The sequence below is a fragment of the Sus scrofa genome, chromosome 4, assembly GCF_054392235.1.
Source record: "Sus scrofa isolate SSC_HxYL_T2T_F1_AM1 chromosome 4, Sscrofa_HxYL_maternal_Yorkshire_Landrace_v2.0, whole genome shotgun sequence".
NCBI lineage: Eukaryota > Metazoa > Chordata > Mammalia > Artiodactyla > Suidae > Sus > Sus scrofa.
In genome coordinates this window covers 76,185,233-76,213,231 of record NC_139386.1, presented here as the reverse complement: position 1 = coordinate 76,213,231, position 27,999 = coordinate 76,185,233, and the positions used below count along the sequence as shown (strand labels likewise).

At 41.3% G+C, this 27,999-nt stretch overlaps 1 long non-coding RNA gene and 1 other non-coding gene across 4 annotated transcripts in view; one reads left to right on the top strand and one right to left on the bottom strand.

Annotated features, from left to right (window-relative positions):
- Nucleotides 1–27,999, top strand: part of LOC102158507 (uncharacterized) — a 277,472-nt gene that overhangs the window by 39,298 nt on the left and 210,175 nt on the right. The gene's annotated exons all lie outside the window — the stretch shown is intronic.
- On the bottom strand, nucleotides 9,580–9,686 carry LOC146403876 (U6 spliceosomal RNA). Its single transcript, XR_014845042.1, has one exon. It is a non-coding gene; the product is annotated as a U6 spliceosomal RNA (small nuclear RNA).

Genomic DNA, 27,999 nt, shown 5'->3' with positions numbered 1-27,999 from the left:
GATCCAGCGTTGCTGTGGCTCTGGCATAGGCTGGTGGCTGCAGCTCCGATTCGACCCCTAGCCTGGGAACCTCCATATGCCGCAGGAGCGGCCCAAGAAATAGCAAAAAGACCAAAAAAAAAAATAAATAAATAAATAAATAAAAATAAAATAAAATAAAAAAATAAAAACTGTCATTTCAATGTATGGTTTAAAAACCCTACATTTGGAGTTCCCGTTGTGGTACTGTGGAAACGAATCCGACTAGGACCATGAGGTTGCAGGTTCGATCCCTGGACTTGCTCAGTGGGTTAAGGATCTGGCATTTGCTGTGGCTCTGGCGTAGGCCGGCGGCTGCAGCTCTGATTAAACCCCTAGCCTGGGAACATCCATATGCCTCGGGTGTAGCCCTAAAAAGACAAAAGACCAAAAAAATGACAAAAAAACCCTACATTTAATAAGGTACTTCCATCCTATAAATTCAGTACATGGATGTTTTGTGCTTCCTTCCATACAGGTGTAATTATGGGTTTGTATGCTTCTGAGCTCAGAAGTCCATTTTGCCTCTAGTACTTGTTAACTATTGCTGGAGAATGAATTGGAAGGGCATAGACTTTTGAGATGAGAGTGTATTTAAGGGGAGCTCAGAGTCCATATGAATAAGCAAAGGAAAAGGCTGGAGGGATACCCAGGAGGTGCTCCCGCATCGTTAACCCTGGGGAGTGGAAGTGAGGTAGGAAATAGTACCTACTCAACTTCATTTTTTAATTGCTGGGTTTACAATCTTTTTGCTTTTATGTGTGTTACTAATGATTCTTAAGAAGTCTGCCCCCCACTTCCACCACCCCTTCAATTGTAGCAGGTTTCCACCTTCACCTTTCTCATGTCACTAACTCTTGCCTCCAGCAGGCTCTCTGTGGCTTCAACCCTGAGCTCTCTACGATGCCTCCCGAGCCTGTCTCTTTAAGCCTTTCTTCCTCCCCACCCCCACCCACACCCCAGCCCCACCAACATTTACACCGGATACTTCTATCCAGATAACCCACGTTACCCTACGTAAGATGTACCCTGAGCTCATCATTCCTTCAGCCAGAACTTGGCTTACCTTCCGTACTTATTATTTTTGCTAAAAGTGTCACCATCTTTTTACTCGCCTGGATTTGAAACAAGCATTTTCCAGGTGGTAGTACCTGTGGGTTGCCCTGGTCAGCTCATCCAAAACCAGGTAACCTCGGTCCAATTCTGTTGCATTTCCCAGGAAACTCATTCTGAGTTTCCAGCGCTCACCACCGGTTTTCCTCTGCTCTTCTCTCTCCCTCACTGGCCAGTCCACTCTCTGCTCCACAGCCCATGACTCATCCCCTGCTCATGGTTTGAACATTTCAACCACCCCTCTTCCTGGTCTTCAGGTCAGAAACTTTCAGTGACCTTCCATTATCTGCCAGATTTCTAACTTTTTAACCTGACATTCAGGTTTTTTAGGATAAGACCGTAGCTGTCATTTCATCCATTCTTTTCTTTCCCTCTCTCTTCTCCTTCACAAAGGACTATTACATATTGTGAAAGCCTCTGTATTCAGTGCTGGGAATTAGTAATGAGCAAGACAAACTCCACCCCTACCTTTCTAGAGTGTGCAGATCAAAGAGAGAGAGACAGATAAGCGATTCCGGTCAAGTGTGATAAGTGCTCTGAAAGGGAAGTGTGGGGGCAAACAGACGATGCACAGGGAACCCCAACTGACTGAGTAGGGTGGTTTCTCTGATGAAACAGCACCTAAGAGTAAGCGTGTGAAAATGAATCAGCAGAAGAAAGGGCTTGGTCTAATTTGCCATTGGAAGGTGTGCTCTGGTTGTATCGTAGAGAAATAATTGAGCGAGTCAAAGTTCAGTGTCTGTCAGAAGTCTTTGGAGGGCTTGTTAGAACATCCTTTGCTGGATCCCTCCCCCAAGTAGATCTGAGGGCAGCCTAAGAATCTGGATTTTTAACAAGCTCCCAGGGGATGCTGGAGTCCTCATCCTGAGACCACAAATTGAGAACCATTGCTCGGAGGGAAGACAAGGGGCCACACTGGAGGCTGTCTCTTAGCGGAGGTGAGCCATGGCAGGTGACGTGGACCACAGGAGAGGTGGAGTGATGGAGAGAAGGGCAGAAGTCTTGAGAGCTCCATAGGAGTGAAACCAGCCCAGATTAGGCAGTCGATGGGACGTGGAGGTGACAGGAGTAAGGAGTCCAGACAGTGCCTGATTTCCAGCGTCAGCCCCTGGGTGGATGGATGCTGCATTTGTTTGTTGGCCATGCCCAAGGCATGTGGAAGTTCCTGGGCCAGGGATCAAACCTGCACCACAGGGGTGACAATGCTGGATCTTTAACCATTAGGCCCCCAGGGAATTCCCTGGATGCTGCTTAAAATGCTGAGACGAGATGAATTCTTCTCCAGGAGGAGAAGCACAGCTAGGGTGGAAGGTGTTGAGTTCAGTTTGGGCTAAAATATGATGCTTCAGTTCAAGATACAGGCTCTGATCTCATATTTTCTGGATTTGAACCTCCAGCTCTGTCCCTTTCCACCCTGGGAACCTCAAACGAGTTTCTTCATCCTCCTATGCTCTAGTTTCCTCATTTTAACTTCCGTATAAAATAGCACCCACTTCTTAGAATTGTGATGAGGACTGAATGATATACTGTACAAAAAATGAAACAGCTTCTGGCATATTTTAGCTGTTATGAGTAATTTCCTTCATCTACACTGGCTTTTTCCAAACTGATTTCGTTTTCCTGAAAGCTATGCCTCCCACGCTTTGCTCTCTTTGTCACTTTGCTTATTCTGGCTCCTCTGGCTAGAATTTCTCTCTCTCATTCCTATCCATCTCTGCATGTCCAATCCATACATCTACTCAGGATCCAGATCAAATGCCATTTCTTTCATGAAGCCTTCTCGATTTCCTTCTGGCCCAGTGATCCCTGTCTTTTCAACTCCCACTGCCCTTCATTTATAATCCCATTTTAGAACAAAGTGTTTGCAACTTTCTGTTCTGATGTCTTTGATATGTGCCTCACATGGGCAATGATGGTCTTTTTTAACAGTATTTATTTATTTATTTATCATTTGTTTGTTTGTTTGTTTGTTTTTAATGGCCAGGGATTGAATCCCAGCCCCAACGCTAGATCCTTTAACCCACTGCACCGGGCTAGGGGTCAAACCTCTGTGCCTCCACAGTGACCCAAGTGCTACAGTCAGATTCTTAACCCACTGAGCCACCGTGGGAACTCCTGCAATGATGGGTCTTATCTCTATGACTTCCGTTTTTACACTAGTGCAATTCTTGAGAGAATTCTGAAGTTAGATTGTAAATATTATAGGCAGCCACTGGTTTTAATTTCTACATACATCTGGATTTGGAATTGGGGATTCTGTTGTGATTTCTTTGTGTTTAATAAATCACACTTGCATCCATAGAGACATGGGTTGATGTGTAGTTTATTAATTCAGTGGTAATTAATTATGTCAACAAATATTGTTTCCTGCTCCTTGGGGAAAATTATTCAGTGGTAAATGAAAATACTTGAAATCAGTACCGCTTTCAAGAAAGCCAAAGGAGGAGTTCCTGTCGTGGCGCAGTAGAAACAAACCTGACTGGTAAACATAAGGTTCGGATTCAATCCCTGGCCTTGCTCAGTGGGTTAAGGATCCAGCGTTTCTGTGATGTAGGCTGCAGACACGGCTCAGATCCCACGTTTCTGTGGCTGTGGTGTAGGCAGGCAGGTGTAGGCGGGCAGCTGTAGCTCCGATTAGACCCCTAGCTTGGGACCCTCCATATGCGGCAGGTTCGGCCCAAAAAAAAAAAGCCGAAAGAAAATACACATTTAAAAAGCTGAGTAGGGTTAGCTCCTTTTTTACGTGTGCACGCGGGGTGCGCGCACGCGCACACAGGAATTCTTCTCAATAATTCTTAACACTCAGCTCTGTTTTTATTTCTTGCCTCAGTAGCATTTCAACATGTGGAATAAGGTCTCATTGAAAAAGTTTGTTCTTACCATCTCTGTTTCATTTTTACCAACTAATCTGTTCCAGAATGTTTTTATTACAAAACAAGCTGGAATAAATCCAGAGCATTTACCAAGAAATAGTCCTTGATCGTTTTTTCCCCCCTGAGGAGGGTATAAGTAGATTACAGCACTAAAAACAGGAAATCCTTTGAAAATTGCTGAAAATCAGTATGGGAAAATAATAACATAAAATATTTCCTTCATATACTCTTTTAAATTTTTTTCTGAAGAGTATGCTTTAGGGAAGAAAATAATAAAACTATAATTCTTCCTTTAGAATGATAAACTTGAATAAATGCAAACTTCTTCCTTGTGGTAAAAGGGAAGATAGGGCATAAAATGATACAATTTATGATTAAGGAAAGCTTTTCCCTGTTAGATTTGTGCCATGTTAGGTATTGATAATATACAGAAGCCTGACCTTGCTGCTACACACACCTGTTGGTCTGTGAACATGACCCCTAGCATGTACTTTCGGATGGAAGCTCTTCAGATCGTCATTTAACTCAGGAGGGTGCTCTGCAGAATGGGCATCTGTTCTTTTTTATGCTTTTATAGACGCCTGCTCTCTCTAATAAATGTCTAATTAGTGGTAGACTTTAACGAGAGCAATCTAATTCTTATACTCAATATTAAGTAATTCACCTTTTGCAATCATAATTGGCAGGAGATAGCGCATTTTCTGGGGGCTGGGTGAAGATGAGCTTTAGGGTTCTACAATACCCTAACCCGTATTACTTACTGCCTGTGGGCTAATTATTAACGGTACGATAAAAATAAGTACTGGTGTGCCCATGAAATTCCAGTTCATCCTTTAGAGTATCATTTATTAAGAGTTTTCTAGGAGTTCCCTTGGTGGCGCAGTGATTAACGAATCTGACTAGGAACCATGAGGTTGTGGGTTTGATCCCAGGCCTCGATCAGTGGGTTAAGGATCTGGCGTTGCGGTGAGCTGTGGTGTAGGTTGCAGATGCGGCTCGGATGTGGCATTGCTATGGCTCTGGCGTAGGCCGGCGGCTATAGCTCCAATTCCGACCCCTACCCTGGGAACCTCCATGTGCCGTGGGTGCGACCCTAGAAAAGACCAAAAAAAAAAAAAAAAAGAGTTTTCTATAGGATACAAACAACATTACCTGGAATAATGAATTCTAGAAGCAAACCTATGCTAAGCTAAACAAAATCTAGCAAGTTTCTCCACTGCAGGAATTCTCAGGGCCTTGAATACCTTCATATAAATGACTAAGCTTCACAAGGAGGATATAGTGCTCAACATTTTCTAAGTTTAGTTTATCCTGGGAACTTCCCCTTGCAAAAGCAAACTGGCTGATGTTCAGAGAGTATGTATTGGAAGTGAAGTGTTCCTGAAGTCAAGCTCCGGTGCTAGAAGCTGGATATTTGGACTCTCTCTGCTTCCCCTGGACCGTCCTCTCTCCCTGGTAAATGGAGAGAATCATACTGGTTGTTAAATACTCCAGAGGTCTGCTGGGCCAACTGGGTTTACACGAGTTGTTATAATAAACATAAGATATAGCATTATTTTTCAGTGGTGCACCTCACACCGAATCCCTTTTTATCCACTCATTGTACAAGCGTAGTGCTGATGTTATAATCTATAAACTTTGCAGATAAAAGATCAGATTTTCCCTCACATCCTGAAGGAAGTGCAGTGGCAGACATTACGTGTGCAGCTTCTTGGATTGGCAATTCCTTCCCAAGGTCAGCTCAGAAGGCTGCTTTTGTCTAAGAAAGGAAAGACTCTAAAAAATACCTCCAGATACACAGTCTCTCAACCTTTAAAAAACTGCCTATTAGTCAGATATGAACACTTCTCATAATTTGGGACATTTCATTAAAATATCATTTAAACACTTAATGACTCAAGAGTAGAGAAAATGATGTGGGCGTTATTACAGAAAGCAGGCTTAAAATCTCCCTCATGTGAATTTCAAGAAGCTGAAAACAGCCCCCTTTACACTTGAATATCCCGCCTCAGGCAGCTGAGTAAATTTAGGAGTGGAGAAGTGATTGACTGAGGGTTTGAAAACTTTTCAGTGTCCCAGAACAATGAGATGCAAGGGTGTACATATTTATAAAAATAAACTTTGAAAGATGTGAATTAAAAATACCTTTCTATTTAGGTTTTAAATTGTGGTAGAATATACAAACCATACAATCTACCATTTTAACATTTGTGTGTGCGTGTGTGTGTGTGTGTGTGTGTGTGTGTGTGTCTTTTCTAGGTCCACACCCACTGCATATGGAGGTTCCCAGGCTAGGGTCTAATCGGAGCTCTAGCCACAGGCCTACTCCAGAGCAACAGCCACGACAGATCTGAGCCATTTCTGTGTAGCTGTTTCTACACCACAGCTCATGACAATGCTGGATCCTTAACCCACTGAGCAAGGCCAGGGATCGAACCCTAAACCTCATAGTTCCTAGTCGGATTCGTTAACCACTGAGCCACGACAGGAACTCCTCCATTTTAACAATTTTAAAATGCATGGTTCAGTGGCATAAACTACACATACATCGTTGTGCAACTATCACCACAATCCAGTTTCTGAATTTTTTATCACCCCAATGGAAATCTCTTACCATTACACAGTCACTCTCTGTTCCCACTTCCACAAGCTCCAGGCAACCACTAGACTTCTTTCTGTCTCCTTGGATTTGCTTATTCTGAATATTTCAAATAGGTGTAATTATATACAATATGTGGCCTTTTTGCCTAGCTTTTTTCACTTAGCGTAATGTTTCCAAGATTCATCCACCCGTGACGTAGCATCTCCAATGCTTCATTGCTTTTTATGGCTAAATAGTTTCTCTTGTCATCATCCACTGCTGGACATTTGGGCTGCTTCCACCTTTTGGCTATTGTTAAGTAGTGCTGCTATGAACAATATACACAGTTTTGTTGGAACACGTATTTTCAATTCTTTTGCATTGATGTAGTAGAATTGCTGAGTCATAGGTTAGTTCTAACTTAACTTGTGAAGGAATCATCAAACTCTTTTGCATGGAGGAGGCACCATTGTACATTCGCATCAGTAAAGCATCAGGTTACCAATTTCTTCACATCAATGATGACACTTGTTATTTTCCATTTTTAAAAATAACCATCCTGGCAGTACATGTGTAATGGTGTCTTGCTGGGGATTTGATTTGCATTTCCCTAATGACTAGCAACAATGAGCCTTTTTTTTTTTTTTTTTTTTGCTCTGCCCGTGGCATATGGAAGTTCCCCCAGCCAGGGATCAAACCTGTGCCGTAGCTACCTGAGCCACTGCAGTGACAATGCAGGATCCTTAACCCACTGTGCCACAAGGGAACTCCATGAACATCTTTTCATAAGCTTGCTGGCCACTTGCATATGTTATATGGAGAAATGTCTGTTCAAATCCTTGGCCAATGATTAAATTGGGTTAGTTGTTTTTTTGTTGTTGTTGAGTCCACTTGGTTTTTAAAAGAGGGAAATTTATGGCCAATTGTTTCTGGATACTGTCAGAGGTGGAATAGTTCCTAAGATCTTCATGTCTTAATCGCCTAAACCTATGAGTTTGTTACTTTATACAGAGAAAGGGATTTTGCAGAAGTGATGAAGTGAAGGATTTGAGATAGGATGATTATCTTGGATAATCTAGATAGGCCCAGTGTAAAGAAATGGGTCCTTATAAGAGGGAGATTGGAGTGGGAAGAGGAGACGTTACAGTGGAAGCAGAGGTGGGAGTGATACCCCTTAAAGAAAATGCAGGAAGAGGCCACAAGTGGGGGGGGGCATCTAGAAGCTAGAAAAGGCAGAAAAGCAGATTCTCCCTTAGTTTCCACAAAAAGATATGGCTCCTGCCAACATCTAGATTTTAATCCCATAAAACTAATTTCTAGCCTCTGACCTTTAGAACATAAGATTCTTTTTTTTTTTTTTTTTTTTTTTTTTTTTTTTTTTTTTTTTTTTTTTTTTGCTATTTCTTTGGGCCGTTTCTGCGACATATGGAGGTTCCCAGGCCAGGGGTCGAATCGGAGCTGTAGCTGCCGGCCTACGCCAGAGCCACAGCAACTCGCGATCAGAGCCGCATCTGCAACCTACACCACAGCTCACGGCAACGCCGGATCGTTAACCCACTGAGCAAGGGCAGGGACCGAACCCGCAACCTCATGGTTCCTAGTCGGATTCGTTAACCACTGCGCCACGATGGGAACTCCTAGAACCATAAGATTCTAAATGTGTCTTGTTTTGAGCCACTGATTTTGTGGTAATGTGTTAAAACAGCAACAGGAAACTAATACAGATCCAGTATTTTTGAAGACAGGAGATCCATTTTAAGAGTATAATTTAAAATGTAAAGCTTTTTGCAAAGAGGTGAGAATGATTTCAATAGGCTGCACCCCAAGGCAAATACGTTCTAACTCCACCGCCAGTGAACCTATGATTATCCTGACCTGCAGACCGCTCTATGAGCTATTCTAGCAGGAATGTATTACTTAGGTGCAGTAGCTTTAATAGGCATATATATTTGTGGAGAAACAGTTGCTAGGAGGAGGGAAACCCATGAAGATAAGACTTCTAAATTTTCTTGTAAAATCTACTTGATGCTCAGCAGAGGTCAGTAATGGAGCATGGCAGAAAAAAGGAAATGAAAACTGTACATATGAAGAATTTGGGTACCTATTAAAATGTTTAAACTCTTACATTTAGAATGGATAAGCAATATTCCTTACTGTACAGCACAGGGAACTATAATCTCTTGGGAGAGAACATGATGGAAGGTAGTATGAGAAAATGAATGTATATGTATGTATGCCTATGCCACTTTGCTGTACAGCAGAAACTGGTGCAACATTGTAAATTATTATATATATTATGAATGTGCATACCTTTGTTTTGCTTTATTTTTGTTTTGAAAGGGGATTCATCTCTATGGAAGCCTAATCTACCTTCAATAAAATGCACCCCTTTGTTTTGCTTTATTTTTGTTTTGAAAGGGGATTCATCTCTATGGAAGCCTAATCTACCTTCAATAAAATGCACCCTTTTAAAAAAAACTTGTTTTTTTTTTATTATTATTAAAGTATAGTTGCTTTACAATATTTCTTCAAGTTCTGTTATGCAGCAAAGTGACCCAGTCCCACATGGTTCCCCGTGCTGTACACTAGGGCTCCACTGCTCATCCATTCCAAATATAATAGTTTACATCAAAAAAAACTCTCAAAATGCCCATCTACCCCCAAATCCTCAGTGAAATGGATAGTGATTTTTTGATAGGAATAATTTCCTCTGAATTCTTACTTCATGATTCCCCTCCCCTTCCCCCCTGGGGACCCCAAGTCAGCTCTCCTTGACCATCATCTGTTTCTGTTATTTTATTTTATAATGACTTTTATTTTTTCCATTAGAGCTGGTTTACAGTGTTCTGTCAATTTTCTACTATACAGCAGGGTAACCCAGTTACACATACATGTATACATTCTTTTTTCTCACATTATTATGCTCCGTTGTAAGTGACTAGATACAGTTCCCAGTGCTATACAGCAGGATCTCATTGCTTATCCATTCCAAAGAAAAATCTGGAATGCTTCACAAATTTGCGTGTCATCCTTGCCCAGGGGCCCTGCTAATCTTCTGTGTATTGTTCCGATTTTAGTATGTGTGCTGCCGAAGCAAGCACTGTTTCTGTTTTTTTAGATAGAATCATCTATTCCATTTATTAGACTCCACAAATAAGTGAAATGCACCCTTTTTCAGCTAGTGCTTCAGCAGGTTTTGACAAATGTGTGTACTCAGGAAACTGCCACTGCCATCAAGATATAGAACATTTTCATCACCCCCCAAGTTCACTTGGGCCTCGCCTCAGTTATCCCATGCACCACCCACTCCACAGCCCAGGCCACCACTGCCCTGCTTGCCAGCCAAGAGATCAGATTTATTCTTTCTAAAGTTCACGCAGATGCAATTGTACTTCATCTTCAATTTTATATATTAAATAATGCTTTAAATATGATAGGAGTCCCATCCATTGAATTATGACAAAAATCCTCAGTGAAATGGATGGTGATTTTTTGATAGGAATAATTTCCTCTGAATTCTTACTTCATGATTCTGTTAAATTGTTTTTTTTTTTAACTAAATGTATTTTTCTTGGTAAAATAGCTCTCTTACTCTAAAGCAGTATTTTCTTTTCCATAAGTACAGTAACTCTGTAAAAGTTCTATTACTGTTTTAAGGGTTTGATGTTTGCCTTCTCATTTTTGGTTTCTGATGAGGAAATCACTTGGTTACTTTAGAATCCGGGTTGGTACTTCTTTTCCAAGCAAGCAGTCAGGATTGTTTATAGAACAGGTGTGGATGAACGTTAAGTAGGACATTTTGGCAGGATTCCCAGATAGGGTATATGAAAAAGATTTTTAAACAAGTCCTGACCTCTCCCAAGAGATGTTGCTTCAAAGAGAAGAAAACTACTCTAGTATGGGGTCAGGTATAGGGTTATATGGCCTATCTGACATGAATGACATTAATGAAGAGGTAGAATTTTAAAATGTGCGCACCTCATGTTTGCAAATATTCCGTCTCTACACCTTCCAGCTTTACTACATCTGGGATACTGGCTGTTACTGGTTGCAGGTGTGTTTGGACAATTGATTCTGGAAAAGGAAGTTACAATGTGTGTCTCAGGTGAAGAGTCATTGTGACCGCATTCTAAATTTCCTTCTCAGCAAAGTCACACATCTTTTACCTCTAATTTGTTTGGCTCACCTTAATACACAGAAAAAAAAATATAAAAAAGTGTATCTGAACTCTTAGATCTTATGTTATTGTGTCACTGTTTGCCAAAGACTGTTATGTAGGGTTCAGGATGGAGGGTGAGCAGCTTCTCTAATCTGAGGGTCGTGAGTCCCAACACAGTTCTAGAAGGCAAACACCAAATCATGTCTAATTACAGGGCCATAGCGAAGAGCATTTTTACCTGCTCATTTAAAGAAACCCGGCTAAATCCTCTGGGCCCTCATTGAGCATCAAAGACTTTTTCAGGAAAATGACAGTTCTCAGAAGTAATCTGAAAATTCCAGCTTCCAAGAAAATGACCATTTCCAACATTAACTGTCAAAACTACTGAAGTTGAGACAAACAAACGAAAATGGAAACAGCAGTTGAAATAGACCACTACTGAGACCCATGGGTGACAGAGGTGTGAAGTAAAAAGTTGGCAGTGCTCAAGTAGGTTGCTCTGAATAAAGGCAGTGTGAGGTGAGATCTACACCTGCAGCCTGAAGTCATCCGGGTGAGGGGCTGGGTACAGAGTCCCCATTCCCCCAGCAGTGTGTGTTGTCAGATCAAACCTCTGGGGAAACTCTGTGTGTGTGTGTGTGTGTGTGTGTGTGTGTGTGTACTCGCACACACAGCCCATGAAAACTTCTCTTTGGGATAATTTCGTGCTTTGGATTCTCTTTCTGACGTGTATTCTCTGTCAGCCAACCTGGCTGGGGAGTGGATGAACCAAACTTTCTCTTCTCTTTGGAAGCTGGGTGCTCCAGGTAGAAATGGCTCAATGGAATGGGGAGGAGCTTGCTGTGGCTAAAAGGAGAGGGAAAAACCTTCCAGGCTATAGAGTCTCCCCACATGGCAGCGCTTCCATTTCCACTGCTTTAAATTTTCCGTAAGAACTCTGTGGCCCTCAATACCACTGTCTTTCTATGCACATCGTGTGGGGACCGTCACTTTGTCCCCCAGATCCAGGCGCTCAGTGGGGATTTCTTAGCATCATACATTAGTGACACCACAACTGGGTTTGTCAACTTTGTTTATTAAGGATCTGTTAACGTTTAGATAAAAGACATTCACTACTGAAAAGAATTTTTGAAGAATGTGAATAAAATGGATTAAACACCTGGATTTAAATCCTGATTCTACCACTGTCTAGCATGTGGCCTTAGGTGGTTTAACTCGCCTAACCTTCACATTACCTGTCTGTAGAATAAAAGTAACAATAGGGTCATTATGAGGGTAAGAGTGGACAATGAACGTGAAACTTTTACTACAATGCCTGACATGCAGTCAGCACTCAGAATGCAATGGTAGATGTTAATACCATTGTTATTATTTCAGCTCTAAACATTTAGGAAGTCACCAGAATGGACTTAAGCTTTCTGAGGTCATAGTGATCCTCAGGTGAAGCATTCGCACAGAGCAGAGTCTGGTCTTCAGTGCATCCCCAGGACCAATTGTGGTGTATAGGGCCTGGGTCCTTGTGGCATCACTGTTGTGAAGAAAGTGGACTTATGGACACCGGGCAGCAGAGGGTGGGAGGCAAGAAATACTTTTTCACTAAATGGTGGGCTTTGGGGTAACATAATGGCATAGTCTGCTTTTGATATGTCTTTTTTAATGTATGAAGCTGGGTGATCAGGTATTATAGAAAAATATTCCAGCAGCCTGAAGGAACTAAAAAAGCTATAGAGAAATCATTAAAAGAATGTATCTTAGTTTCCTGAATTATATTTAATGTAAACTGATGTAGTTCAGAACATGATTTACAAGTACAATAACAGCTGCCGTATTTCACACTTTACTTATATTTTTATCATCATTCTCATGATTCATTGTGAGGCAATGCTGTAAGTATGAAGATGCTGTTAAAAATCTGAAGCATGGAAGCGGCAGCATCTGGATTAGGATCCCTATCTGTAGACCTTAAAACTCAGGCACTTTTCACTCTACCATACCATTGGTTTCTCAGAAAATGTCAAAACTCCAGAGCATGGGAGCCCTGGCCCTGGGGACAGATGAGTTACTGTGACCATGTTAAGTTGTCCCAGTAACTCTGGCACTGGGATTCTGGAAGGGCTTTGTTGTCATTTTCGGCTGAGACCCCCAACACATAATAAATGTTTCCACTAAAAGTCACTCGAAATGATGATCATCTTCAGAGTATCTAGAAAATGAATGAGAAGAACATCACCAGCAAAGAAACTCTAGACCCAGGTCAAAAGGCATTTACTACAGACCAAATAAGCAGACATGGCTACTCCTGAAATTATGATTAACAATGAAATAAATTGGTAAAGAGCTTCCTGAAGGTCACTGTGGATCATTTGCAGATATAAAGGCAAAAACGTATTGCAAATAGTAATAAAAGTCCTAATGTAACATAGACGGTGGAGCTTTGTGTTCAAAATAATGTTTCATAAATATTTTTTCATTATATGAGTTACATTTGTCCACAGCGTTTTGGGTTTTTTCTTTCTTTAAAATATTCCAAGTTAAAGCATTGGCCTGAAGAGCCCCTTTCCTGAAGAAGCAGGTTCCTGGGCTTGCGTGTCCCCAGAATTTGGTCAGGTTCAATGGGATGCGGGTACGTGAAACAGGGGTCCATCCTCCATAGGCTGTGCTGCCTAGAACTTGGGGAGGGGGCGCTGATCCAAGAAGTAGGTTCATGGGGAAGACTTACAAATAAAAACCAAGAAGACTCTCCAACCAAATTATTTGTTGGAGAGAAAGAGAAAAGGGAATGAATCAGGGTGTAAAGCAAAGGTACAGAGTCCCAGGAAGATGGGCGAGAGCCAGTGGATGCTGAGTAGTGGCCAGTTGGGGGAGCCTGAGGAATCACCTGAACTCAAAGAGGCACCTGCAGCCTTGTTTGGAGGAATGTAAGCTCCAGGCCCTGGTGGTCAGAAGAGAGGTGCCAACGACCTGAACAGCAGGGAGGGTTTCTGGGAGCTCTTGCTGGACAGCTGACCCCCAACAAGGCCACAGCAATTGATTAGTTCTCACGATTCTGCTAGTTTGCAATCTGCCTGGTTCTTTCGCTGATTGCAGATGGCTCATCAGGGGCCTCACCCACAAGTCTGGCAGTTGGTGCTCTCTGTTGACTGAGGCAGCTCGGCTCTCCTCCATGTGGTCTCTCAGCCCCCAGGAGGCCACACCAGCTTCTTCAGAATATACTGGCTTCAGGCTTCCAAGAGAGCAAGTGCAGAATCTGCAAAATCTTTCCAGTATTAGGCTTTGAATTGGATAGGATGTACCTTCCCTTGTGCTCTATGGGTCAAAGACACAGAGTCCAGACTCGAGGAGGGTGGAGAAATTACCTCTACCTTTAGATGGGAAGAGAAGCAGCACATTGAAGAGGACCATGGATGCTTAATACATGGAGCCTTTGTTTTCATGTGGCTCAGTTCTTTGGGGATTTACATTATGTCACATAGATAATCCTGATTTTTTCTTATTTTCTTGATATTATATTAGCCCTTTCAAAAATTATTCAATAAGCTTTTATTACATACCTATTATATTCCGCATTGTGCTAGATGCTGGGGATATGATGGTGATTAAGACCAGCCAATTTTTTGTTCCTGTCTTCAAGGAATTTTCTCTTTCTTACCTAGAAAATGAGAAGAACAGTATCTGGATGAGGTAGGAAGGGAGAGAATGACAGCAAGACAGAGCATGGGAGGAAGGAGGGCTGTAGAAAGCCCATGATGTGGGAAGGTAGATTGGAAGGGAAGTAGGATTACACCATTGGATTTTCCCCAAAACTACCTGTAAGGGAGAAGTTGATTCTTGCAGACTTGAACTTAAGTTTTCTTTTTTCAGGAATAATCTGACTTCCAAGAAAAGAAAGGTCAGTGCTGGGAGTCTTTGGTTCTAGTGGGAAGCAGTTTTAATGTTCTGAAAGACCTCCTAGAGACAGGAAATGTCCAGTGATGACCCAGAACTACAGGAAGCCCAACAGGGGTCATCCATGCCATCTGCCAAGCTCAGCGGCAGCATCAAGCCTGTCCATTTAGACAACTGTGCTCCAAGCCCACCTGGAGGGATCTTCCATGTGCATGCGGCCATGGTGGCTCCTGAGCCTGGTGGGAGGGAAGAGCCTCCTGCACTGGCAAGTCTCATTGCTGCAGACGTGTCATCTGTCACTTGTCTGGCCCACAGTTGCCCACCCCCTCCCCCACATATGCCATCATGGGAGGAAAAACAGACAACAGAGTCAGCTCTGTTCACCCCTTTGTTTAGCAGAGATGGCTGGCAAGGTGCCAGCCACCCAACTACAAACAACCAGGACTGAAAACAAGCAAAATCTCATAGTCTCTCCAATCTCCTGCCTTATGTTGTGAATAGAAGTCTTGGGAAAAGTACTGTCAGCTGGCACAATTGGGTTTATTACCTTTTAAAAATAAGACTAAAACTCTGATTAGAACAATTTACATAACCTTCTGTTTCCGTAACACTCAGTTGTGAAAATCTGCCAGTGTAGTGGACTTCCTTTGTGAATACTTGAGGTCTTTTCCTGAGACAGATGGAGAGCAGGGGCTCAGATGATCCATTTTACTGAGTTCTGTCAGGAGAGATGCGGTACATCTCTTGATCTCCACGTGCTCTCATGTACCTGCTCTGCTATCAGGATGGTCCTAAGTGGGTCCCCATCTTCTATGAAATAGCAACTGCATTTTCCACAGCCTTTTAGAACATCTGCCAGTGCTGCCCAACCAATCCTGGCGTAATTAGCCCTATCCTAATGTAAATGTTTAATAGAGGCATGGGATTCTCCTCTGATTACTTTGCTGCTGCAGAGAAACAGGACCTAATTTAACATTAAGCCTGTAATTAGTGAGTAGGGCTCCTCTGCTAGGGCAAACTCAATCTCTTGCATTTTGATAATGACTTGTATTCAGAATTGAAATTAAACCCAGCTGGAAAATCATAACTTTACATTAGGGTAGCGCCCTGAGTCCATCTCATGTAAAGTATTTATAGATAGTAAATCTAAATCATCAGGTACTACAGCTGACTTTACTGGGGGAGCTGTCATTTTTGTTTTTTTGTTTACCCTGGGTCTCCCAATCCTTCGATCTTATTTATTTGTATTTGTTGGTTGGTCAGTTGGTTGGTTTATTTAAATGATGTTGGGGATGAGAATGGATCTTATACAGTTGATGTAGTTCATGTATTTAAGAGAGTAATGGTATAAATAATACACAAAGGCACTGATGTTCCTCTTCACTGGACTCCTCCATGTAGAACAAAAAGACCCTTCTTCCGCTTTCGGGAAGCAGCTTTGGCCAGATAAGCGTCTCCAAGTCCTTGGCCGTTAATTCCTAGGCATTGCTCTGAGGGCTTTTGTTGATGACCAGGGAACTCTCCTCTGTTGTATCTGCGGCTGCAGCCAAGGGCTGAGCAGGAGCTGCTGTGTCCTGTTCTGTGGTTCCTGGGAAGGACAAACCTGGAGCACTGTGGGTGAGCGAGATCATTGTAGACACGAGATCAAGGTGCTGAGAGATCAGAGTGTGTAAGCCACAATTTCCAAGAATTAAGCCAGGAGGAAGTTTTAATCATCACAGAAGAATGATAGTGATCCACAGAAAAATGTAGGGTAAAATGATCTGGGGATCCATCCGTGACAGTAAAAATGAGGACTTACAGGCGGTATTATTTTACCACATGATCCTCAAAGCCAGAAAGTTTTGGAGAAAAGGGAGGGAGGATAATCTAAAAGTAGAAAGGAGGAAAAAGAAAGATATCTACCCCAGCTTTCAGCGGGACAGTATAAGGACGGTGGGAGAAGAGGAACCATTTTTTTTGAGAGGATTGCAGGGAATGGCATCTCTGGGGAGAGCCAGGGTTTTGTTCTACAAAGAAGCTGAAAGGAACACTTGGGGACAAGCCTGAAAATATGGAGGATCTTACTGATGATTGGTGGTGAGTTCTGAAGGGCACAGTGGATGCAGTTCTGGAATTAGAGATGGAGACAAGGAGAGGAGGAGAAAGAGAAGGGACATTGCATAGTCTCATGGGGATGGGGGGTTGATGAAGGATGGCTGCGGTCCAGGGCTTCCAGTCGTGACCGACAAGGAGGCAAAAAAGGCATAATGACATTACTTCCTTGGCTAATCAAAGAACAGTGTGGTGGTTGGGGGGTAGAAAAGTACGCATTTCAGGATTTCAGGAGCTTCTCCTTCATCCCTGAGGCATTAGGACAGTTAAACTGCTAAAATTCACTTTGTATGGTATTCTCGTACTGCAAACAAAAATTCCATCTTTCACTGTTAAAATGCTTTATTTGAAGATACTGTATTTTGAACTCATCTGCTCTTTTGCAGGAGGGATTCAAACATATGGGGTAAAGAGAGATGCAGCTTATCCAAGAATACAAGGAATGTAAAGAATCGGGTGGGGAGTTTTAAGTGTGATACATTTTAAAACAGTTGACTTTTGAGCAATGAGGTAGCTAGGGACACTGATTCTAGGCACAGTCAAAAGTCTGTGTATAATTTATAGTTACCCCAGAATTCACAGTTTTTCTGTATCTGCAGTTCCTCCATATCCTCAGTTTACCATTCCTGGACTAAACTAACCATGGGTTGGATAGTACTACAGTATTTACTATTCTAAAAAAATCTTCTTGTAGGAGTTCCCTTTGTGGCTCAGTGGGTTAAGAACCTGACATAGTATCCGTGAAGATGCAGGTTCCATCCCTGGCCTTGCTTATGCTCAGTGCGTTAAGGATCTGGTGTTGCTGCAAGCTGCAGTGTAGGTTGAAGATGCAGCTCGGGTCTGGTTTTGCTGTGGCTGTGATGAAGGCCTGCAGCTGCAGCTCCAATTTGACCCCTAGCCCAGGAACTTCCATATGGCACAAGTGCAGCCCCCCCAAAAAAAAAAATTCACTTGTGGAGTTCCTGTTATGTCTCAGTGGTTAACGAATCCGACTAGGAACTATGAGGTTGTGGGGTTTGATCCATGGCCTTGCTCAGTGGGTTAAGGATCTAGCATTGCCATGAGCTGTGGTGTAGGTGGCAGACATGGCTTAGATCTGGAGTTGCTGTGGCTCTGGCATAGGCCGGTGGCTACAGCTCCATTTAGACCCCTAGCCTGGGAACCTCCATGTGCCTGGAAAAGGCAAAAGGACCAAAAAAAAAAAAAATTCCATTTGTATGGAGATCCATACTGTTCAAATCCAGGGTTAATTATAACAGCTTTATAATTCACATACTGGAAGATTCATCCATTTAAAATGTTAGTATATGTAATACTTAGCACAATACTTAGTATATTAAATAGTTGTGCAATGATCACCACTACCTAGTATTAGTGCATTTCCATCATCCTTCTCCCCCCAAAAAGCCCTCATATATGCCAACATTTAATATCCTCCCAACTGCTGCCAACCATGAAACTTTTGTCTCTACGGACTTTCCTTCCTATTCAAGATAGGTGGCCTTTTGTGACTGGTTTCTTTCATTTAGCATAATATTTTCAAGGCAGATCCATGTTGTAACTTCATTCCTTTTTATGACTAAATAATATACCATTGCATGGATAGACCGTATCTTGTTTATCCATTCATCCGTTGATGAATATTTGGGTTGCTTCCTCCTTTTTTGGCTATTGTGGGTAGTGCTACTATGAACATCCATATATAAATTTCTGTTTGAACATTGTTTTTAATTCTTTTGCTTTATATATGTAGCAATAGAATTGCTGGGTCATATAATATTTTTATACATAGCTTCTTAAGGATCCACCAAACTGCTTTCCAAAGTGTCTGCATCATTTTGCATTCCCACCAGAGCTGTATTAAGGTTCTATCTCGCCACATGCTTTCTAACACTTGTTATTGTCTGTTGTTTATTTTTGTCATTCAAGTAGGTGTGAAGTGATAGCCTCCTGCGGTTTTGCTTTGCATTTCCCTGATGATGAATGATGTTGAACATTCTTCTCTGTGTGCTTATTGGCTATTTGTACATCTTTATCAGAGAAATGCCTTTAAAGTCTTTGTCCATTTTTTAATTGGATATTTGTGTTTTTACTGCTGAGTGGTAGAGTTGTTTATATATCACAGAAACTAGACCTTTATCAGAGATTTGATTTATTTTCTCCCATTCCATGACTTGTTTTTTTTTTTTTACAGTCCTACCCATGACGTATGGAAGTTCCAAGGCTAGGGGTCAAATCAGAGTTACAGCTGCTGGCCTACGCCACAGCCACAGCAACACAGGATCTGAGCTTTGTCTGTTCCATGAGCCACAGCTTGGCAACCCCAGATCCTTAACCCCGAGTGAGGCCAGGGATAGAACCCCCATCCTCAGGAACACTATATTGGGTTCTCAACTCACTGAGCCACAACGGGTTCTCCTATATTTCTACTTTGTTGATATGTTTTAAATTACTGTATGTTCTTATGAGTATTGACTCTTTTATCATTATAAGATGCCCTTTGTCTCCAGCAACAATTTTTATCTCCGTGTCTGTATTATGATATATAGAGTAGCTTTTGTTATTCCTACATTTAAAAAATGAAAGCTAAAATATACAGTAGTGTATGTAATATTCCAAACCCCTACTGACATGTGTCACATCGGTTCTTATATTTTTGCATCTGTTGTTTTTCATGAGATGTTTCTGTGCATTTTTGAAGAAACTGCTTCCTGGCCAGCTTTGAGTATCTCAGCTGATAAATTGGGACTCTCCGACTGTCAGAGGATTAAACTGCTTATGGAACTAATCTGTCACTAATCTGGTGTACAAAAATTCTCTTGTTGCCTCTGCGAAATACATGTATCCTGCTTGCAGGTGTAAATGTTTTGAAATTTGCATTTTATGCTTTGCCATTATTCAAATAGAAAAATTCTTGTGTGGAAAATAATAATATACTTTTATTACAGCATATAGTACATGTTTAATGATGCTCTTCAAATGAAATGAATGGATTTTGCAGATAATCTTTTTTTAATCCCCAAATTTACTTTCTTTCTAATTCAAAATTTGCATCTGTATTACATTATGATGGCTCTAAAAGAGCTTACACATTAGCCTGTGAATCAGCCTCAGAAAAGTGTGAGGTAAGGTTTTGTCCTTTTCTTTCTATCAAGCCACTGCTTTTACTTTAGGGGTACTCTAACTGGGAATTTGCACGGGAGGCATTTGTCATCATGGAAACCTCCAGGAAGACAGGCTTCCTTTAGTGCTGATATAGTTGAATGGTGCTTTTGAGTCTAGTTGTTGAATGAATACACAAATACATACAATGTCAAGAAGCTAAACATCTCAGTCAGATCAGTGGCAGAAGTAATCAATCCTATTTTATTGTCATATCATGATAAAAATCTGAATTCTGTCACTGTTTTCCACTTCCTTAAGGTCTCCCAGACTTCCACATTCTGTAGAATTTCTGTAATATGATCAAAATGCAGAGTAGTTTGTATTCAATCTATATGAAATGTTGAGGGGGGTGTGGTGCTTGGATCCAGAGGGATATAAAATTAGAGAAGTTCGATCGGAGAACTGGTACCTTGCTTCATCAGAAAAAACACGTATCAGCAGTCTCAGATTAGCATTTATTTTTAGATCAGGGTTTTGCCGCTATCAGAGTAGACCACAACTGAATAGTACTGAAAATAGACGGTTATTTAAGCAGGAAAAATAAATAGTTGTTTAATCTCATTAAAAAAGCCAATTGGGGAGTTCCTGTTGTGGCTCAGTGAGTTAAGAATCCAACTAGTATCCATGAGGATTCGGGATCGATCCCTGGCCTTGCTCAGTGGGTTGAAGGATCTGGCGTTGCCATGAGCTGAGTAGGCCAGCAGCTGCAGCTCCAATTTGATCCAATTTGAACAAAAGCAAATAAATAAGTAAAAATGAAAATAAAAAATAAAACCCAGTTTGGCTGCCAACTAGCCGTGTAACATTGGACAAATCATTCAGCTTCTTTATTTTAGTTTTTTCATCTGTATGAAGGTTAAATAAAATATGTTAAACACTTTGAACAGTGCCCGATTTATAAAATGTGCTGTATGTGTCTGCCAGTATCATTAGTAGAAATCATTTTATAAGACACAAAATATTAGAGACTTTAAGAGCAATTTATTGATCATCATGGCTAAAGCATATCCTTATATATTTCTTTTACTCAGTGGTTTGTTCATCATTAACTTAGGAAATAAATACCTTTTTTTCTTAAACTGCGAGGGTTTTGCAGAATGGGAGCATCTGGGACATTGTCACTAATTGCTCATCAGAAGGTTCATTAACATAAGTTGAAGTAATGGCTACTGCGTTATTAGTTTAAATCAACTAATGGGCAGCAAGCAACAATTTCCCCAACCTTTTCTTGTGGATGCTTTTTTCCCCCCTGTTTAGACACTTGTTTTGATTTAATTCCAGATAAATTACTGAGGATTTCTTTCTGTGCTTACATATTTTTAAAAATCTTGATAAATACTATCTCCAGCATTAGATTCAATGCTTTCTTTCTTTTTTTTTTTTGCTTTTTAGGGCTGCACCCATGACATGTGAAGGTTCCCAGGATAGGGGTCAAATCGGAGCTGCAGTGGCTAGCTTATACCGCAGCCACAACAATGCAGGATCTGAGCCACATCTGTGATCTGCACCACAGCTTACGACAACTCTGGATCCTTAACCCACTGAGCAAGGTCAGGGATCCAACCGGTATCCTCATGGATGCTAGTCAGATTTGTTAACTGCTGAGCCACCACAGGAACTCTAAGGGGAAGCATATTGGTTGGTGGACATCCAATTTCTGTTACAATTGACTACTGCCTTCTGTGTCTGCATAGACATGGTCTCTATTTGCTTCAGTGTGACAAAATCTGAAGTAGCAGCTGTCCTTTTGTCCTCATCTAATTAAGTTTATGACAATTCACTGTCACTCTCAAAAAACCCCTTCATCTCTGGTGTTACTACGCTGGGGAACTGAATAGCGATGTGAGAGAAATCACCACTCCTGTATCTTGCAAGTTGTTGGATGGTGTTCTTAGAATTCCAGGGACTCCACTCAGCCCTTTTTATTCTAGGAGCCATTGGTCAAGGAACCAATGTGAGAATTCTGACAATTTTTAAGGATATCTATTCAAAATGTACAACACTTAATGGAGATACTGCAAAGGACTTGTTGAAGAGTACCCAGTCTTCTATTCAAGAAACTCTTTGTCTATGAACTAATTAACAGCTAGAGATTGAACAAGGATTACAATTCTCTATTGTGGTAGCTGAAGAGAGGCTTCTGTTCCCCAGATTTGGATTTTTTCCATACAAACAAACTAGGTCCTTTTCGGGTTGCTTATGTACATTGGATCCAGGAAATCCTTACTCAACTGACCATCATCAAGATTGCTGTGCTCAGTGCACGCAAGCACGTGATTGCCATGTGGCTACCTACTGTTTACTATCCATACCCATTTTATTTCTCTTATTTAAATGCTGCTTAAATGCTTACTTAAATGCTGCTGCTTGACTTCTGACAGTCTGAGGTCCTTACCTTCCTCATGCTCTTTTCAGATCAGCAGTAGCCCAGAGCCTTCCTGCTCTAAAGGACTTGATTTAGGGTGACTGTCGGTGATAAAATTAGCTTTTGTAGCCACATTGATCTATGAAGCTTTACATTTCCCATGTGGATTTGTTACTGGGAATTTCACTGCCTTCTGCTTTATATTTAGTCAGTTGACTAGTTCCAAAGCACCCTCTATTTCTTTGGGAAATTTTTGTCTCTAATTCACTCTTTAGAAAGAATTTCTGTATCAAGTGGGGGTTTTGGATGCAATCACCAGAAATCATCTCTGGGCAAAAAGAGGGATTTATCCGGATACCATTGGAGAAGCTCAAATGATTGACAGGGAACTGGGCCATGGCATAGAAGGTATGCTGGGAGTAGGAAACCCAGAAGGGTTGGACAGGAGAGGTGACAGTCGTGCTGAGGCTGGGACAGAGATGTCAGGATTCAGTTATGGCTTATGGTTAAAAGGTATGTCTCCCTCTGGAAATGATTATCCTAGCATATATCTACCGTTTTTGATCCCGACAGACTTCTAAGCACAACAAACAAACTTAAATGTACATATACCCTGAAAAATATTTGATGAGTTTTATTCAAAGTAGTTTCCCTTATATCTAGAAAGATTTTGTCTATATCCAAATATTCAGTCTCGTCGATAATGACATAAGAGAGCAGAGATGAATAATTATCCTACCTTCAAGCATGACCTTCTCTGAGCCACTTAACAATATTCCCCAATGAAAGAGCAGTGTAATTGGGACTCTGGGTTTGTAGACTTCTGCTAAACCACCAATCTGAAAGGTCAGGTCTTGTCAGAAGTATGTTCAAACACCTGAGAGACAATTTCCTGGTTTAGAATTAAAGAAATTAATTAGGACAAATGTTCTTACTAATTTGGAACCAAAGTAGAGTTATTTGAAGATCTAAAACTAGACACACACCTTTGGGAAAACATCTAGGAGCTGGCTGAGCTCGGTAATCAGTGAAGAGGATGAAGAGATGAGTAAAGTGTGTATAAAGAAAGCCTAGGAAGGGAATTAAATTGAGGATGATATGAAGTATGAAGGGGCAAAGAGGCCAAAAGCAATGGATGCCGCAACAACAACAAAGAACCACAAACAAACAGATACACAAAAGCAATGGAATGTGTGCTCCCTTTCTGTTTTTGAAGCCATGGAGAAAAATATAAGCCACTGGTTGATAATGTCACACAGGGTGACATTGCACGCAAATCATCGGAGGGCTTCCAACTATAAGAAGAGATTATCCACAAGCAGAGAAAACGGCAAAGAAAGCGTAGTTGGTTGAATTGTAAGAAGCTCTGCCACAAAACCGAAGGCCATGTCTGTTGTGGCTGGGGTGGACAGTTACTAAGTAATTACTTCAGTTTGCCATAAAAAAAGCAGAAAATTGTGAACTAGGGTTGGGCTAAGATAGAGAGAATTTTGTGGCTTGTCTCTGTCTTTCAGTTTGGTTGAGTAACGTCTCTCCGTCCTCACAGCCTTAGAAGAGGAGAGCGCTTGTTTCTCCGGGAGGGCAGTGGTCCTGGTGACCGTGGTGCCGCTGTTCAGGGTGCTGATTAGGTAGTGGTGGGAGGTTTTGAAAATCCAGAGATTATCTGCCTGATCTTGTGCAAGAGATTAGAGGCCCGTGGAGTAAGGGAGAAAGAAATGGGGCCTCGCCAACCAATTCAAACTGTGCTCATGGCTCTGAAAACATAAGTCGTTCTCAGATTTTCCTTCTGTTAGATGCAAAGGCTAAATTTGAAAATAACTAAGGTTCCTTTCACATTTTAAGTTTCTCTGCTTAGTATATAGTTGAGTGAAGAGGAATTATTATTCTAGAGCACTTTTTAAATTCTTGTTTTGAATGAAACAAATCGCCGTTTTTTACAAAGAAACTGCCAAGGTTTCCCTCTGCTATTTTCAGATGATACACTTACTCATGGCAAACAGTAGGGGTCAGACAAAGAATAGCTGTATTTTTCCAGCTGCCTTCAAACTTCAGTTGCCTTTGTCTTATCTTGTGTAAAAAGACTCTTGAGTAAATTAGCCGCATTATATGCACGGTGGATATTTAAATATGAGGGGTTTTTTGGTTTTGTTTGTTTGTTTTTTTATTTTTTTGTCTTTTCTAAGGCCTCTCCTGTGGCATGTGGAGGTTCCCAGGCTAGGGGTCTAATCAGAGTTGTAGCCACCAGCCTACGCCAGAGCCACAGCAACTAGCGATCCGAGCGTCTGCAACTTACACAACAGCTCATGGCAACGACGGATCCTTAACCCACTGAGCAAGGCCAGGGATTGAACCCGCAAAAAATATGAGGTTTTTTTAAAAAAATGATGTCTTTTGACTCCATTTAACTTTAATCAACGAGATTTTCACACAATTTTGAAAAAGAGAGTGACTTGTTCATTATAAGAAGACTCCCTTAAACCAGAGCAAAAGTTATTCTTGCTCAATTGTAAACTCGTAGCATTAGGTGGGAAAATGTAACAGCAGAAATACTGGCTTAAAGAGCTGTGGACACCTGGCAGATGGGCACTGGGTGCCACAGGGTCCTTTTTTTTTTTTTTTGACATTTAGTACAAACACTGTAATTGTTTCAGCAGTGTGGTAAGAAGTGTTCTAAAGGGCAGCATCTGGGAGCAGGGTGGGAACCACCTCTTACTGGCCAGGAAAACCAGTGCGTATTTCCAGTGAACCATTGACACCAACTCAAAGACAGTGAAAATTTTAAAAAATTAATTATCTTGATGTTAATAGCAACACGGTGAAGATATTTACCTTTTAAACTCTTTTAAGAAGCAAAGATGTATATATATCTTTCAGACACAGGATAAAACAATGACAATTTTTTGTTTGTTTGTTTTTTCTTTTTTATGGCCGCACCCATGACATATGAAAGTTCCCAGGCTACAGGTCCAATCAGAGCTGCAGCCGCTGGCCTACACCACAGCCACAGCAATGCCACTTCTGAGACCTGCACCGAAGTTCAAGGCAATGCTGGATCCTTAACCCACTGAGCAAGGCCAGGGACTGAGCCCGTGTCCTCACAGAGACAATGTCAGGTTTCCAATCTGCTAAACTACAATGGAAACTCCACAGTGAGCATGATTTTATTAAAAACAAGTTGCTACTTCATCATCATGTTTTCAAAATGAACAGTTTCATCATCAATAGAAATGCTTTAAATGATTTAAAAGACAACGGATGAATATAAGGAGAAGCCTTTTCTTCGTCAGTGTGGCCAAGAGTAGGAAAGGAGAGTTAACCATGCATTTAGGGGGCGCTTGTGGCCGGGTTTAGAAAGCAGACCAGCATGCTGCTAGATCAGCGCAGCAGAGTCAGCTTCGTCCTCAGCGCCAACCAGGGGACACTTTAGGGGCAGAGGATGAGAGCAGTGACAATACTTTCTAAGGAATCTCCGCTCCTCTGAGCCTGTCAGGAGGTTCTGCACAGGAATGTCTGTTTCATGAGATATGCTTAAAAAATTGGATTCCATATGTTAAATCTCTCAGGTCTACTGCTAACATCAGTGGACTTTGAAAATGAGCAGATAGTCCAAAAATGCAGGACCTGGGTCCTATTGTATGGTGTAATCCTCCTAGTCTGTAAATGTTTATGTAAATTAAATTGGATTAAATACATGACAAGGGACATCTAAAAGTGAAAAAGAAGCCAGAAAACCAGAGTTCCTGTCGTGGCTCAGTGGTTAACGAATCCAACTAGGAACCATGAGGTTGAGGGTTCTATCGCTGGCCTTGCTCAGTGGGTTGAGGATCCAGCATTGCCTGTGAGCTGTGGTGTAGGTTGCAGCCGTGGTTCGGATCCCGAGTTGCTGTGGCTCTGGTGTAGGCCGGTGGCTACAGCGCTAATTGGACCCCTAGTCTGAGAACCTCCATATGCCTATGCCATGGGAGCAGCCCTAGAAAAGGCAAAAAAAGACATACACAAAAAAGAAGCCAGAAAACCTAATTACACACTAGAGGATATCTGCAAATTGTTTGAGGTTGATTGTGTGTGTGTGTGTGTCTGTCTGTCTGCCCAGGTTTATGTATTTATCTATCATCCATCGATCCAAGATCAGAATTTTCTTTTTGTGCTAATGAAGAATACATCTCCTTTTCCTGAACTTGCCACATTCCTAGGCAATCTTTCTAGCTGAACAGGGCACGTGCACCCAAGCAAACCTCTGGTCAGGGCCAAAACTTGAATGATGTGCCAAAGATGTGGCGTTTACCTGAAAGAAATATGTAATCAGTTCTGCTGTCTCAAACTTTCTAAAGGGAAAGTTCTAGAAGTTATTTGCTAGTGTTTGTGGTCTTGCTAGTAATTCATGCAAAGTCAAGCCTCCACACTTTGGACTCTTTGTTCCCTCCCCCGAGAAGCTCCACCCTTGGGTTCTCCCCACCCCCAGGCAACTGGTGTAACTCAGATCGGTTGCAATTGATTATTGAGTACTGTGTGAGTTAAGAATCCAATTTTACCATCTTTAAAATATCTTTAAAATATTTTTTTTTGCCCTGGTGACTTGATATATGAACTTTATCATTTATTGAATTTCCATTTGTACATTGATCACTTTTTAGATTCTGTTCTGTTCCAATGGTCTTTTGGTCTAGTCGGAGGCCAGTACCACACTGTACTAAACTATATGGGCTTCAAAGTATGTCTTCGCATGGGAAACACCTCGTCATAGTTTTTCCTTTTCAACATCATCGTAGCTATTCTTGCATTTTTTTCCTTTCTTTCTTTCTTTTTTTTTTTTTTTCCTGTCTTTTTAGGCCACACCCACTGCATATGGAGGTTCCCAGGCTAGGGGTCAAATCAGAGCTGTAGCTGCTGGCCTACACCACAGCAATGTGGGATCCGAGCTGCATCTGCAATTTATACCACAGCTCACAGCCATGCCAGATCCTTAGGCCACTGAGCAAGGCCAGGGATTATCCTCGTGGATACTAGTTGGATTAGTTAACCTCTGTGTCACAATGGGAACTCTTATTTTCCAATATGAACTTTGGTGTTGGCTTTCGTAGCTACAGAAAAATCCTTATAATTTTTTTTCTAAGACCGCACTTGTGGCACATGGAAATTCCCAGGCTAGGAGTCGAATTAGAGCTGCAGCTGTTGGCCTATGTCACAGCCACAGCAATGCAGGACCACAGCTGCATCTGTGACATACATTGCAGCTTGGGGCAACACCAGATCCTAAACCCACTGAATGAGGCCAGGGTTTGAACCCACATTCTCATGGAGACTATACTGGGTTCTTAACCCACTGAGTCACAACAGGAACTCCTATAATTTTTTAGTCACCTTAATCTTATAAATCAGTTGAAGGAGAAATAACCTCTTAATCATGTATTAATCATCCTATCTCAAGAGGACATATCTTTTTGTTTGTTCAAGTCTTCTTTTGTCTACTCTAGGGGTATTTTAAAGTTTTCTGTACTTAGGTTTTATAAATTTCTTGTTCAATTTATTCCTAAGTATTTTATTTTTTGATTTTTAAAAAATTATTTATTTGCTTATTTAGTTTTTATTGTTATTTCCCTAATACAATTTTTTTCCTATTGCACAGCATGGTGACCCAGTTACACATACATGAATACATTCTTTTTTCTCACATTATCAGGCTCCATCATAAGTGATTAGACATAGTTCCCAATTCCTAAGTATTTTAAACTTTATTTTGCTATTG